The 12,475-nt window shown below is 38.3% G+C and overlaps 1 long non-coding RNA gene across 1 annotated transcript; it reads left to right on the top strand.

Moving 5' to 3' along the window:
- The first annotated feature begins 4,717 nt into the window (after positions 1–4,717).
- On the top strand, positions 4,718–12,272 carry LOC122564834. Its single transcript, XR_006316016.1, has 3 exons — positions 4,718–4,817; positions 11,061–11,181; positions 11,951–12,272. It is a non-coding gene; the product is annotated as an uncharacterized LOC122564834 (long non-coding RNA).
- The last annotated feature ends 203 nt before the right edge of the window (positions 12,273–12,475 follow it).

The raw sequence follows: 12,475 nt of genomic DNA, 5'->3' as shown, positions 1-12,475 counted from the left end.
CTCTGAAATAACTCCACAGAGGCCAGTATCCCATCACCAAGTTACCCTTTACTTATCCATGGAGAGTCCTCGACCTTGGTCCAGCTCCCTCGGAGCCAGCTCTCAGAGTGAACCGAATCTCTGACACTCCTGTTTATAACTGTTGGCTAGGGCACCCTGGTTAGACCAGATTAACAGCCCCAATCAGGAAACTCATATTCTGTGAGGTTCACCTGGCTGACCTCATTCCAATCACTACATCCTCCTTTTCAGAAAAAAAGCTGTCATTAAACCCGGCCAGGGATGGGAAAGTGAGACAGAGTTATTCTATAAATCTGTGAATTGCGCCCATGTCTGTAATTGGTCAGAATATGAAGCATGTTGGTGATAACCCTCAGGATTAACAGAGTGCTGGCATTCACTGTTTAAACTGTGCGTACAACAGGGCAGCAATGATGCACTGGTGGGTGGTAAGCATCAGCAGAATAAAAGCTCAGCATGAAATTACTGACTTTAAGAAATAAGGGAAGATCACTAGAAGAAGAATTAAATGAGGACCAATTTATTGTACCATTCCAATCTGGTTTCCTTTTGTAAGAACCATGGGGAATATTATGTACACTTAACATTTCACAATGATCTGAACAACAGGTAATTTACCACTTAGGTAGCTTCCTGTTCATTGAAGTGCATGATGCTGACAAAGTAGATGCTTAAATCTTACATTCATGGCTTGATTTTCCTGGAACCGAACATTAGCCTGAAGCTGTAGCTGGAGGGACACACTCCATATAATATACAATTAAGCTGGAGTCTCTTCCACCTGCCATAGGCATGTTGTAAGGATCTCCATGTTAACAACCAACCTCTTTGGCTGCATCACGAATGCATCTTCCACAAACATCAAGTCCTGGAGTGAGACTTGAACCCAGAGCTTCTGCCTCAGAGGTATGGACTCCACAGACTGCACCACATGAGCTCTATAAATTCTAATAATTTGATAACATTAAGGCCATCATCTTTGCTGAATTATCAGGTAATGAAGTGTTTCCAAACAATAAGTAAGTTATTTTATCACAGAATGTTTATTCATTTATTTATGAGAATCATCTGCTGGGTAATTCCTGAGCATAACCAAATCCGTGCTGCCAATAATTTACCCAAAGTTCAATGGGAAAGGCTTTAATATCCATAAACAATACCTCTGCCCTACTTTGAGCCTCACAAATCTGACTGAAGCAGAGCAGCTCCATGCAATTTCTCAGGTGTTGACGGGAATTAATCGGATCAGGAATTCCATCTACATTTCTGTTTTCTTTGGGGATTTCAAATCTCATCACTTTGAGATTTGTTACTAATTACTTTGGTAATGATCAAAATTTGTTTATAGATATGTTCAAAATTGCAATTTGGGAGTTGTCATTTTCAACCAGTCCCCATGTGAATATCCAATGGAAGTGCCAACATTTTTACCTATCACCTGATGAAGGTGAAGCTAGTGTGCTTCCAATTAAACCTGTTGGATTATAACCTGGTGTTGTGTGATTTTTTAGCATTTTTACCAGTAGAGTAAGACCAACATTGTCACATTTGTTATGCCACTGTCATACTTCCCATCTGTTCCACAGTATTTCAGTAAGTATATATTTCTGAATGAGACCCTACTGAAAAGGACATTATGGGCTGTTCATAAAATAATTTCACACAGCCTTCAGCTCTATATTTTCACCTTTATTTAATTTTTAAAATCGTTAGCAACAATTTAAGAGATGCAGGAATGGGATTAAAAACTTTAAATTGTAGTCTTCTTGAGCCAGTGGGGTTGAATGGTTTTGCATTAACAATTATCACATTGCTGAAAGGGATTCCAGACATAAATTTTCTATGGCAAGTTTAATGGGCAATTAATCTGGAAATCCAGCGAGTGCTTAAAACTAACAGAGGATATTAGCAAGTTGCCCTTTGTATGCAAAGTAACGGTGGAAGTGTAAATTGGCCAGCAAGATTTGGAGGAATGTAACTCACATCATTATGTCTTAATCCCTTGGATTTGTATATGAATAACAGACTGAGTTGTTCACATGCAGCTATTTTCTTTCTGACCTATTATAAATGAAGTTAGAGTCATAGAGATGTACAGCACGGAAACAGACCCTTCGGTCCAACTCGTCCGTGCTGACTAACACTGAGATAATTAATTGTGCACAGAAGATGCCTGCAAGTCATCTTATTTTTAACACTTATTTTTATTTTTAACAATTGAGTATGAATTGTTCTCGTACTTGTAAATTGTGTTCGTACTGGTATTTTGAGTGGTTATATTGTTATTTTAGATTGATAAAAAGTGATTTTCATTGTGGATAACATCAAGGTTTGAAATATATCGTCATCACCAGGTCCTGATCTGACTTCATAACAACAGTCTGATTTTTCCACATTAGACATATGTCCCTGATCCCCTACAGCATGGTATTAAAACATTGTCCCTTGGAACTTCTGGCTTTCTACGGATTGAGCTACATTTTTTTTCATGTAACGAACAAGGAGATGTTCTCAACTAAAACCTCAAGATGTCAAACATTCACCAGCCAGAAGTGGAGATCTGCCCATGTATTACATCTATTCTTACCACTTCAACTCGGTCTGTTGAGTCTGACTCACCACCAGCTGAGAGAGCAAGGGTATTGCTGAAGGAAGTTAATTCTTGAGAGAGAGAGCAGGGTATCGCAGGTGAGCTGGTCAATGTTTATCCTTCAAATCAACATCATAAAAGGAACAAGCCATTTAATCATTATCACATTGTTGGTTGTGGAAGGTTGTCGTGTATAAATTAGCTACCACATTCCTTACATTAAGATAAAGTCTACATTTCAAAAATGCATGTCATTGGCTGTAAAGCTCTTTGAGGTATGCTGTGATCATGAAAGGTGCTATGTCAATGCAGGTCATGATTTTATATAAGACTGTTGGAGAAATGAAGCTCTTCAACTAATGAGACTCATTATGTCTAATTCTAAGTCTAATTTCCTTATATTTCAGGCTTCATTTGAAAGATGCATTTGATCCTTTTTGTTCACTTTATAATTCACCTCCCTTTTAACGTCAGGAAGCAATTTCACACAGTCAATGGGTCACGATCAGTGGTTAGCAATCAGTAACTATCACTATTGCCAATGACTGTACCAGTTCATTCCATTTGCTTCAAAAGACTTTAACACCACAAAACCTGCAAGTTACATTTTTAGAACACCCCATCTGAAATTATTTTAAGAACTAATTTTTTTTTTAATTACTTGACAAACAACATAGAAATTAGAAGCATCAGCCTAAGTGAAGGCACATAATCTGACTGGGTGAGCTGCGTATTACAGAGAGGGAACTCAAATGCACAGTTTAATATGTCCTCAAGGTTTCCCTGTGTGGCCCAGTCTGATGGACCGGACTGGTGGGAAAACCTGAATGAGGAGGATGGAGCAAAAGAGCAGGTTTCATATTCTGGTTGGTGGGGGGCTAGGGAGTGGCTATCAAGGTGGAGAAGAGGTGTGGAAGTAGGAGGAGATCACAGATGACAGGAGGGGAAGGGACAGAGATCATGGAGATTGGTGCAAGCTCGTTGGACCCAGAGAAATACTGTGCTCTAAAAACATTTACTTCAGAGATCCAACCCTTCTCACCCTTGTACTTGTTGGGTTAAAATTACTATCCTCCCCTCTTAACATAGGCTTTGCCAGTAAGTGCATCACAGAGGAGTTAATATTCTCAATCCAGTCATAAACCATCAGGACATTTAACTCAAACAATGTACAGTGCAACAAAAAAGTACTGCAGAATGTTTTCAAATGGGGCAGAGATACTCTCTAATACAGGCAGCAGGTTGCTTGAAGTGAGCCATTCTCATGCAATGTTAATGCAGTACTTCAACGTTACAATCTGGCCACTTTAGGAATATAGGGCTATAACGATGAGAAAAGATCATCAAGTCCATTCATCAGGCACAACTCTCCTCAATCACAAGTATTGCCTGGGGACAAAAAGAAGGGCAAAATAACACCCGAATCAAATTTTTGGATAAATCCTAGAAAGTTCTCACCAAATCCATAAGGCAGATAAATATTAGATCGCCAAAGTCAGACACAATGTGTATCTCAGCAAGGAACACACCACTATAGTTTTAAAGGCCTACAAAACTGATTTAAGAAATTGACTGGTCTCTCAGAAAAGGATTCCAGGACATGGATACACCATATCACTTGCACATTTTGTAATGACTGGGGATTAAACTTTTAAAAAATATTATACCCTAGCTTTGAAAAAGGTTTGCCGAATTTGGAGCTTGCCAGTAAGAACAGTCAATTGAACAGAAAATAGGGAAGGATGGCTATAATAGCTGTCCTTTGGAAAATGTTAATACAGCTCCCTTGCCCTATTTCATTCAATTATTTTCACATGAGTACTGTCAACTTCTTCAAAGCTCAAAAATATCCACAACTTAGCTTCTGAAATGTGTAACAGTATTCACAGTCACGAGTAGCTTCATTTTGATTCTAAAAGAGATTAACTCTTAAAATTTGTGAATATTGTACACAGGTAATTACAGGATAGTCATATGACAGCTGGAATGCTACTTGACAGAGAGTGAGTTGAAATTAAACATGCTTTGTCATTGTGGATAATTAACATACGATACAGAAAACATATGTGAAACCGTGTAGGATTGATGTACATTGCACAACTAAAACTCAATTGGGGGCTAGAATCAAATGATGCCATATGCATTCAAATTTCAGCTTGAATAGTTTATGACACTGAGAACATGATATGTTGTAACTTTCTATCAGGTAAGTAGATCCATCTATTAATCATGATATATACATGCTTGTTTTTCATGTTAAAATGTTGTATTTAAATAAAAATTACTCACTGCAATCCCTGGGGCAGTAATGCCAGTTACAGAGATGTCATGTGACAGAATGGCAATTATAATGTAATTTACGATATAAGCACTCAGTGTGACAGCATCATGTGACAAGAAGAAAAATTGAGATAGACGTTTGTTTTAGAGTGTTAAAAAGAATGATGTATATATCCTTCTACACCATATGGAGTTCTTGTTTATTCAGCAGGATGGGCTAAGTGTGAGTACAGCTTACCACTGTATTATGGAAGAAGGGAGCCTCATAACACAAAATGGTTTGAACCAATTGAGGCATTGTGTATTAGAGCATCTTCGTTAATTATGTACCTAAAATCTTAAAAGTTAATGTGAAATTATTAGATTTTAATTTTAAATGTGTAGCTACTGATGAGGTGTTGACCCAAGTCTTTCAGCCTCTGGATCAGGCTAGGCTTCCAACACCAGGTATCTGCTGAAAGTCCCTCCCCTGACCATAGTGGGAAGTGATGGGAAGAATGAAAGTCCACCAGGAAATTTTCTTGCTCTCCGCGACTGTCCACAAAAATGCCCAACTCTGAATTTGGACAATTCTGAATTACTGCCTGAATGGTTGCCCAGGAAATATTACACAGAAAATAAAGTTGTCTAATTATTGGGTAGTTATAGAATTAAACCTCCAATCAATAGCACAAATCCTCCCAATCTCCTATCAAAACCCCATCACCCTTGAATCGCTAACTTGACCTTTACATCCTCCTACTAGCCAAATACCTACCCTGACCTGCTAAAACCCCTGATCTGACTGCCTTTCTCACCATCCCCTGATCTCCCTACATCACTGACTTCATCTAATCGCCCACCATACCACTCTGCCCATTGATTAATTCACTCATTCACAACATTCATCCCCTCACTCATTATGTAACATTCACACTGGACCTTTGACCTTACCTTACAGCAGTTAGTGCAATAAAAGAGGAGCATGTCTCGTCTTGGTCTTCCACTACAGCACTGTGATGGAGCTCTTTGTAGCTCCGTGTGCTCTACATTTCTCTAGAGGTCAATCTTGGAAGACCCGGCCAGAAATGGGCAGCAGCACTGGGGCACAGAAAAGTATAATCAGAGCAGCAACCTGATGGTGTTACATTATATCTATATATTTATAGTTCAAACCAAAATAGGTGCTGTCCTCCTTTCCTTTCTGAATTAGATTGGCATTTCCATGCCAGTTTATGTTATGGCAAATATTTAAAGGACTTTCTTTCCACAAAGAACCAATCACTAAAAACCTTGGAGCCAAAAGATGTGGAAAAAAAATTATGTATCCTGTTTTGTCACCTCGGCGCATTCCCTCAAGTATTTTTGAAGTGTAACCATTGTAGTAAAGTAGGAGGTGTCACTTATCAGTCTGAGTTGGTTCTCAAACAAAAAGGACATCTAACAAAAATCCAAACTTCATCATACTGCTACAAAGTCTCTATTTGGTACACAAAATGCGATTCAAGTGGTAACAGTGAAACTAAATCATTTAATAACAGTTAGAGGTGACCTGAAGTTAGGCATTCAAGTTCAGAAGATGTTAGGGTGGTCAGAAGACTTGAGACTATTTTTGTCCTTGAGGTCCGTAATGTCTTTGCCCCTTATCCTAAACATTTACCACATCACAAACACACAGAAAGCCTTACTGTCAGGATAAGACTTCAGAAGGAGTTTGGAGAACACAAAGTCAAAACCAGCCATCTGGAGGGACTTGCTATTTGTACCAAACAAACTGGGCCACTAAAGTGTCCTGTGCAATGAATCATTAATTTGTTGGGAGGAATGGAGAAAAAAAATGTTCTGGGAGTGCTTACAGAATTAAAATCAGACAGAAAGCTGCCATTGCCAATTTCAAAAGTGCTTCAGAACACATATTTCACCAGGCACTCTTACATTTTCTGAATAAATTTTACAATGGTGGATTTGCAGCTTGCCCTATTCAACAATTGTTCTCTTGCTCAATATTACTTTCTTCTGTAATGACTTAAAAGATCTCAGAATAATCATTAACACTTATAATCAGAATAAAGTATTTCAAAATATATTTTCTACACAATCACACACTGGAATGCAAACTATCAGCGGGTAAATGGTAATATATTAGACAATATCAGATCATTATTTCAACAGTATTTTGCATATTAATTCAAAGGAGCACTTCCTTCCAGCTTGGCTAAATAAAACACTAAGGTAAATAAGTATCTGCTGATATTCACTAGCTACAAGGCTGTATGATTGACTCACAACAGAGACATGCATTTATTTTGTTTAAGATGATTTATTTTGATTATAGCATGTCCCTTACAAAGAATTAATCTATTGATTTGGCTTGAGTTTTGCTTTGCTCAGTAATGTAAAATATGAAAAGGGATGAGATACGCAAAGCAGATTAATATTAGACACAATGAGGTAATGCAAGCCTTGCAATCCAAACAATGGACCTACTGAAGTTAAAATAAGATTTTTTTTAAAATTTTCATTCAGATATATTAAATATGGCACATCTGAATTAAGCTGAAATGTTTGTTTCCAAATTGCTAATAATAGCAACTTTGGTTTCACAAGGTCCATTTAGAACACCATCCATCCTTAACAAAGCAGGGGCAGCAGCATTCATTTTTATCCGAAGTATTTTCCACAACTGAACTGCAATGTTTAATGCTTCATTGTCATCCAGCACTAATTGTATTGTCTTGTTTCGAAGAACTGAGTTTGATGCTGTTATTAAGATCAGGGAATCTATCTATGGAACTCAATCACTGCTTTAGAAAAGTGCAGGAATGGAATGATGAGCTGTGAGCACCATAATCAGGGGAAACATGGGTATATGTTTCCACTAAAGTACAGAAGGAATTAGAATCCCTGTAGTCTCACCACATCCACTAGATGGATAGGAGAAATCTACATATTACCATACAGCAGGCAAGTTTCCAAGAAAAAAGGGACAATGTGGACATAATGTGCCTCTTTCAGGTGAGAGCAGGATCTTCAGTGGTGAGGGAAACTATTCTAGTTTTATGCAACTTCCTGGCTACAGTTAGCTCGAGCAGCTCCATGTGTTGTTAAAACTGAGGCAAGTGGAATGCACTGGCACATGAGTCTCACTGCTCCACAGAACAGAAAATAAAGTGGCTACTTTCCAATATAAAGCTGTCCAACTGCCAAAATGTCCCAGCAAGTTTTTAAATAAACATAATTATTGGTTTATTATCCAAAAAATTCATCCAGTGAAGATGGAGTAATTGTTTAATACTGCATAGTTGTTAATAAAGAAGTTTAAATATCACACACATATATTCTCGCTTCAGGAAAAAGAGGGAAAATGTGAATTTCTCTGCAGACAAAAACAGTGCTGGAGAAACTCAGCAGGTCTGGCAGCATCTGTGAGGAGGAAGCAGAGCTAAGGCTTTGAGTCCAGTGACTCTTCATTATTTCTCTGCAGCTTTCTGAAAAATAACTCTCTGGACAATTGGTTACTTTTGAAGGCAAATGATAAAGTGTAGAAAGGTCCAGAATTGGTTGCTCTGATATCCTGGCTAACACTGGCCAATTCATTAATTGCACAAAGTTGACTGTGGTCTTGTAGACAGAGCTTGTTCAAGAAATACAATCTTGGAAAGTTCCATCGACCTCTCTCTGAAAAACAAAAAGGTTTCACCCTGAATGCAACAAGATGGTTTTCTTTGCAGAATTGGGAGACACAGTTTGTTCTTAGCAAGCTTTCCTCCAACTGAACTAGATGAAAAACAAGAACTTCTCCAAGCCAGTCACTGTTCAAAACAGCCACAACTTGAATTTATAACAAAGTAAGCAGTTATTGCCAGACATGTGATTTAATCAAGCCTTATGAAAAAGAATTTCCAATGTCTACAATGACGTATCAATTACCACTTAAACGACTCCAGGTATTTTCACAAAACCTGAAATAGATTCATTTTCCAGAATCCTCCAGATACTTAATTCCTCCAAACAATATTAAATATGTAGCATTTTCATGACAATGTCCTTTGAACAGCAGCAGAGGAGCCTAATAAAAGCATATAAATAACAGATCAGAACAGAAAGAAGCCTTTCCCAAAGAGAAACCAAAAGGTGGAGTTGAAGAAAATGCAGGTAAGTTGGATCTTTTTTCCAAAACTATTATTACTCCCTCCTCCAACTCAGGGGAGCAAGGCTATCTGCACTAGTTACAAGAATCACAGTATCTCCCTGCTGAATATCATAGGGAATGTATCTGTCTGTGTAAGCTTTGCCAAGCTTCAAATCTTGTCTGAATCCATCTCACCCAAATCCCAAAGTGGTTTCTGAACTGGAAGATCTGCATTTGACATTATCTGCTCAGTTCCACGGCTACAAGAGAAATACTATGAATAAGGGGAACCACAGTGTATTGCTTTCATCAATTTCACCAAGGCGTCTGACTCTAGTGAGCAGGGGCAAACTGTTTAAGTTGCTGGAGAATATATTCAACTGCTGAAGCTGTTCAAAGGGATGCCTTCTCTATCTGGCAATACTGTGTACAGTCAGCAGTGAGGGTCAAGGTTAATACCCTCTGAGATCCACAGTGGAGTGAAATAGGATTGTGTTCCAGCCCCAATATTCTTTGGCATATTCTCCTCTCTGCTGTTGACATATGCCTCTGATTATCTACTGAGGGTGTTTACTTACATACTAAAAATGACAAATTGATTGATTTACCTTTCCCTTTTGGGTGTGCCTTAGAGGATGGTATATCTATTATTGACTATGTAATATTTTGTTAAGTACTAACCATTGCCTGTAAATAATCGAATTCTGTAGTGCACTTCACAATTCACCATAGCCACCCGCCACTCATACCTTTATAATTTTCTTTCTTCCAATCTAAGACCCTAGTTTCAAAATGATCTTAGCTATGTGAGAGCTATGTTATAGTTACACATCCTCGGAGTCAGATGCTATACAGCATCAACTCTGAAACTCCCAACTCAGCTCTGATGCTTCAATCAGTTCTCTATTCTGCTTCTCAAATTTTCATGCAATTAGACTATAAATATTAATATAAAATGAAATATATCAAAATAAAGTCAGAACACCTGACTTTAAAATTTGACCTGAAGTACACTTCACCTGAAGAATATACTCGGGGATGAATCTTAAATTTTTTTGGCTACGTGTCAGTTTCATTGAATTTCACAGAGGTTTATTGGTGGGAGACTGGGATGTCTCTCACCATACCTTACCAAACTCAACTCATTAATTACCTACCCCTGACCCCCCCCAATGTGCCCCTCTCACCTAATTCTAGCCCCATCCTACTGTAGGATTAGAAAGGAAATTAACACATTGTCAAATTCATTTCCAACTCAACAGCTGGGTAATAGCATGTCAGTTATAGATCAGAGATGATGTAGAGGAGCCAGTGTTGGACAAAGGGTGGACAAAGTTAAAAATTACACATCACCAGGTTATAGTCCAACAGGTTTAATTGGAAGCTTTCGGAGTGTTGCTCCTTCATCAGGTGGGTTGTGGAGTATAAGATCATAAGACACAGAATTTATAGCAAAAGATTAGTGTCATACAGTGATATACTGAACAAACCTTGATTGTTAAACATATCACTGCTGTTCAATATATCACTGTATGACACTGTAATCTTTTGCTATAAATTCTGTGTCTTATGATCTTATACTCCACAACCACCTGATGAAGGAGCAACACTCCGAAAGCTAGTGCTTCCACATAAACCTGTTGGACTATAACCTGGTGTTGTGTGATTTTTAACATAGCTCAGAGAAACATTCTCATCCCTCAAGTCCCACTTGAGTGCATATTCTCTGCATTTTGTGTGCAATGTTAAACCAAGGTTTTGTCTGCTTTCTCAGGTGGTTTTTAAATAACTCATGGCACTATTCAGTGGCATGTTCTCCCCATGCCCTGACCAACATTTATCCCTCAATGAACTCCTAAAGCAGATGGAAATCCTCTTCACCCTCTGAAGCTTTAGCTTTAGATTAGAGCACTAAAGACACCACAATGAAAGACTGGGGAGTACGGAAGAGCTCCATTGGTTGAATTTTGACACTGGAATATGATGTTTGCAGCCCAATAATCTGCTCAACCTTCACTCTGGATCTGTGCCTGATGTTGTATATTATTTCTATTGCAGAGCACAAGTGTGAGTAGCCACGTCTTCTATCCCCAAGAGACCATCCCAAAGGTACAGACAATGCTAGAGCTGTGGAACGGGCAGACAAACTGTTGAAATAAGTACATCATGCCTGCCCCAGGTAAGTAGGCATCCATCTGCAGGATATGCCAAGTGGCAGACTAGTTGGTCATTCTTGTTGATGACAGTTGGTCCCTCATAGCTTCAATTGCCATAAGAATCCAAGTACCTGAGAGAAATTCATTGATGGCCCCAGAACCAATGGTCCTCTCTGCTAGATTGTCATGGTCAGTTCAGTCGAGAACATTGTTGTTGAAGCTGTTGAACATGAAAACAATCATTTCCTAGAGGCAGTGATGAGCTGCTATTGAAAGACCTCACAAGCCTCCACCAATATCCAATGGCTGTAGTGTGCATTAGTGACAGGATGTACTGCAGTAACTCAGCACTGCTCCTTCAACAGCACAGATCAAACCTCTGACCTCTACCAACTACAAGGACGAGATCAGTAGATCAGCAAAATTTCACTGAAATTATCTCTAAACTCTAAGGAATGTTCTAGTAAATGTATTTCCTTTCAAAGTATAGTAAAGCACTATTTTTGGTTTATATTTCAAATTTAAATATGCTGGAATGTTAATTGTACCATTATAAGCAGGTTTTTAAAAAGAGGTAACTGTGGAGGTTAGATAATTGAGGCAGTTTTCAGAATGCAGCTCATCACCAGATATAAGCCTGTTTCCTCAGCTAATAAGATTATTAAGGGCCAGCAATCAATTTACATAAAAAGTATAGCGTTCAAGCCAAGTAGCCTTTGTTCTGCATGTACTGCTATACAACTGTGGCAGATAATCATTTTCTGTTAAAGAGCTCATTAAATTATTCCACAGTTTCACAGGAGTACTTGAGTGGAGAGGAAGCCGAAAGTGGTGACTGTTTCGAATCAAGCATTGACAGAGGAGAAAATAAATGAAAATGGAGCAGCCTGTGGAAGTGGAACAGGGCCAAAGTGTCCAATGTTGTTAACGAAGCAGCCTGTTGAAAAATATTTGTTCACTCATCAGAAAATTATATGAACAACAGACAAGAATGTATAAAGTTTCCAGTGGACTTAAAGGGAGGGTTAAACTTGTCAGACAATGATCAAGATATTGCAACATAAGCAAAACTGCAACAAATTGTGAATTATAGTTTCTAGTTGTTAATAAAGTATTATGGAAGGTATGTAAAGAGGTTTTTTTTTCTACTTACAATTGATAGCATCAAGCATAGTCACAAATGAGTTGTGAAATAAAATCAGCAGTGAAATAGAATCAGTGTTTCCACATTTTCCCATCGTGTACCTCAGTTGCATAAACATTTTAAGGAGAAAGTGTGTGTAGAGGGGAATGTTCCTCCCCACCCAAGCTAGGTAA

The sequence above is a fragment of the Chiloscyllium plagiosum genome, chromosome 30 (genome assembly GCF_004010195.1).
Source record: "Chiloscyllium plagiosum isolate BGI_BamShark_2017 chromosome 30, ASM401019v2, whole genome shotgun sequence".
Taxonomy (NCBI): Eukaryota; Metazoa; Chordata; class Chondrichthyes; order Orectolobiformes; family Hemiscylliidae; genus Chiloscyllium; species Chiloscyllium plagiosum.
This window is presented reverse-complemented; position numbering and strand designations above follow the sequence as displayed.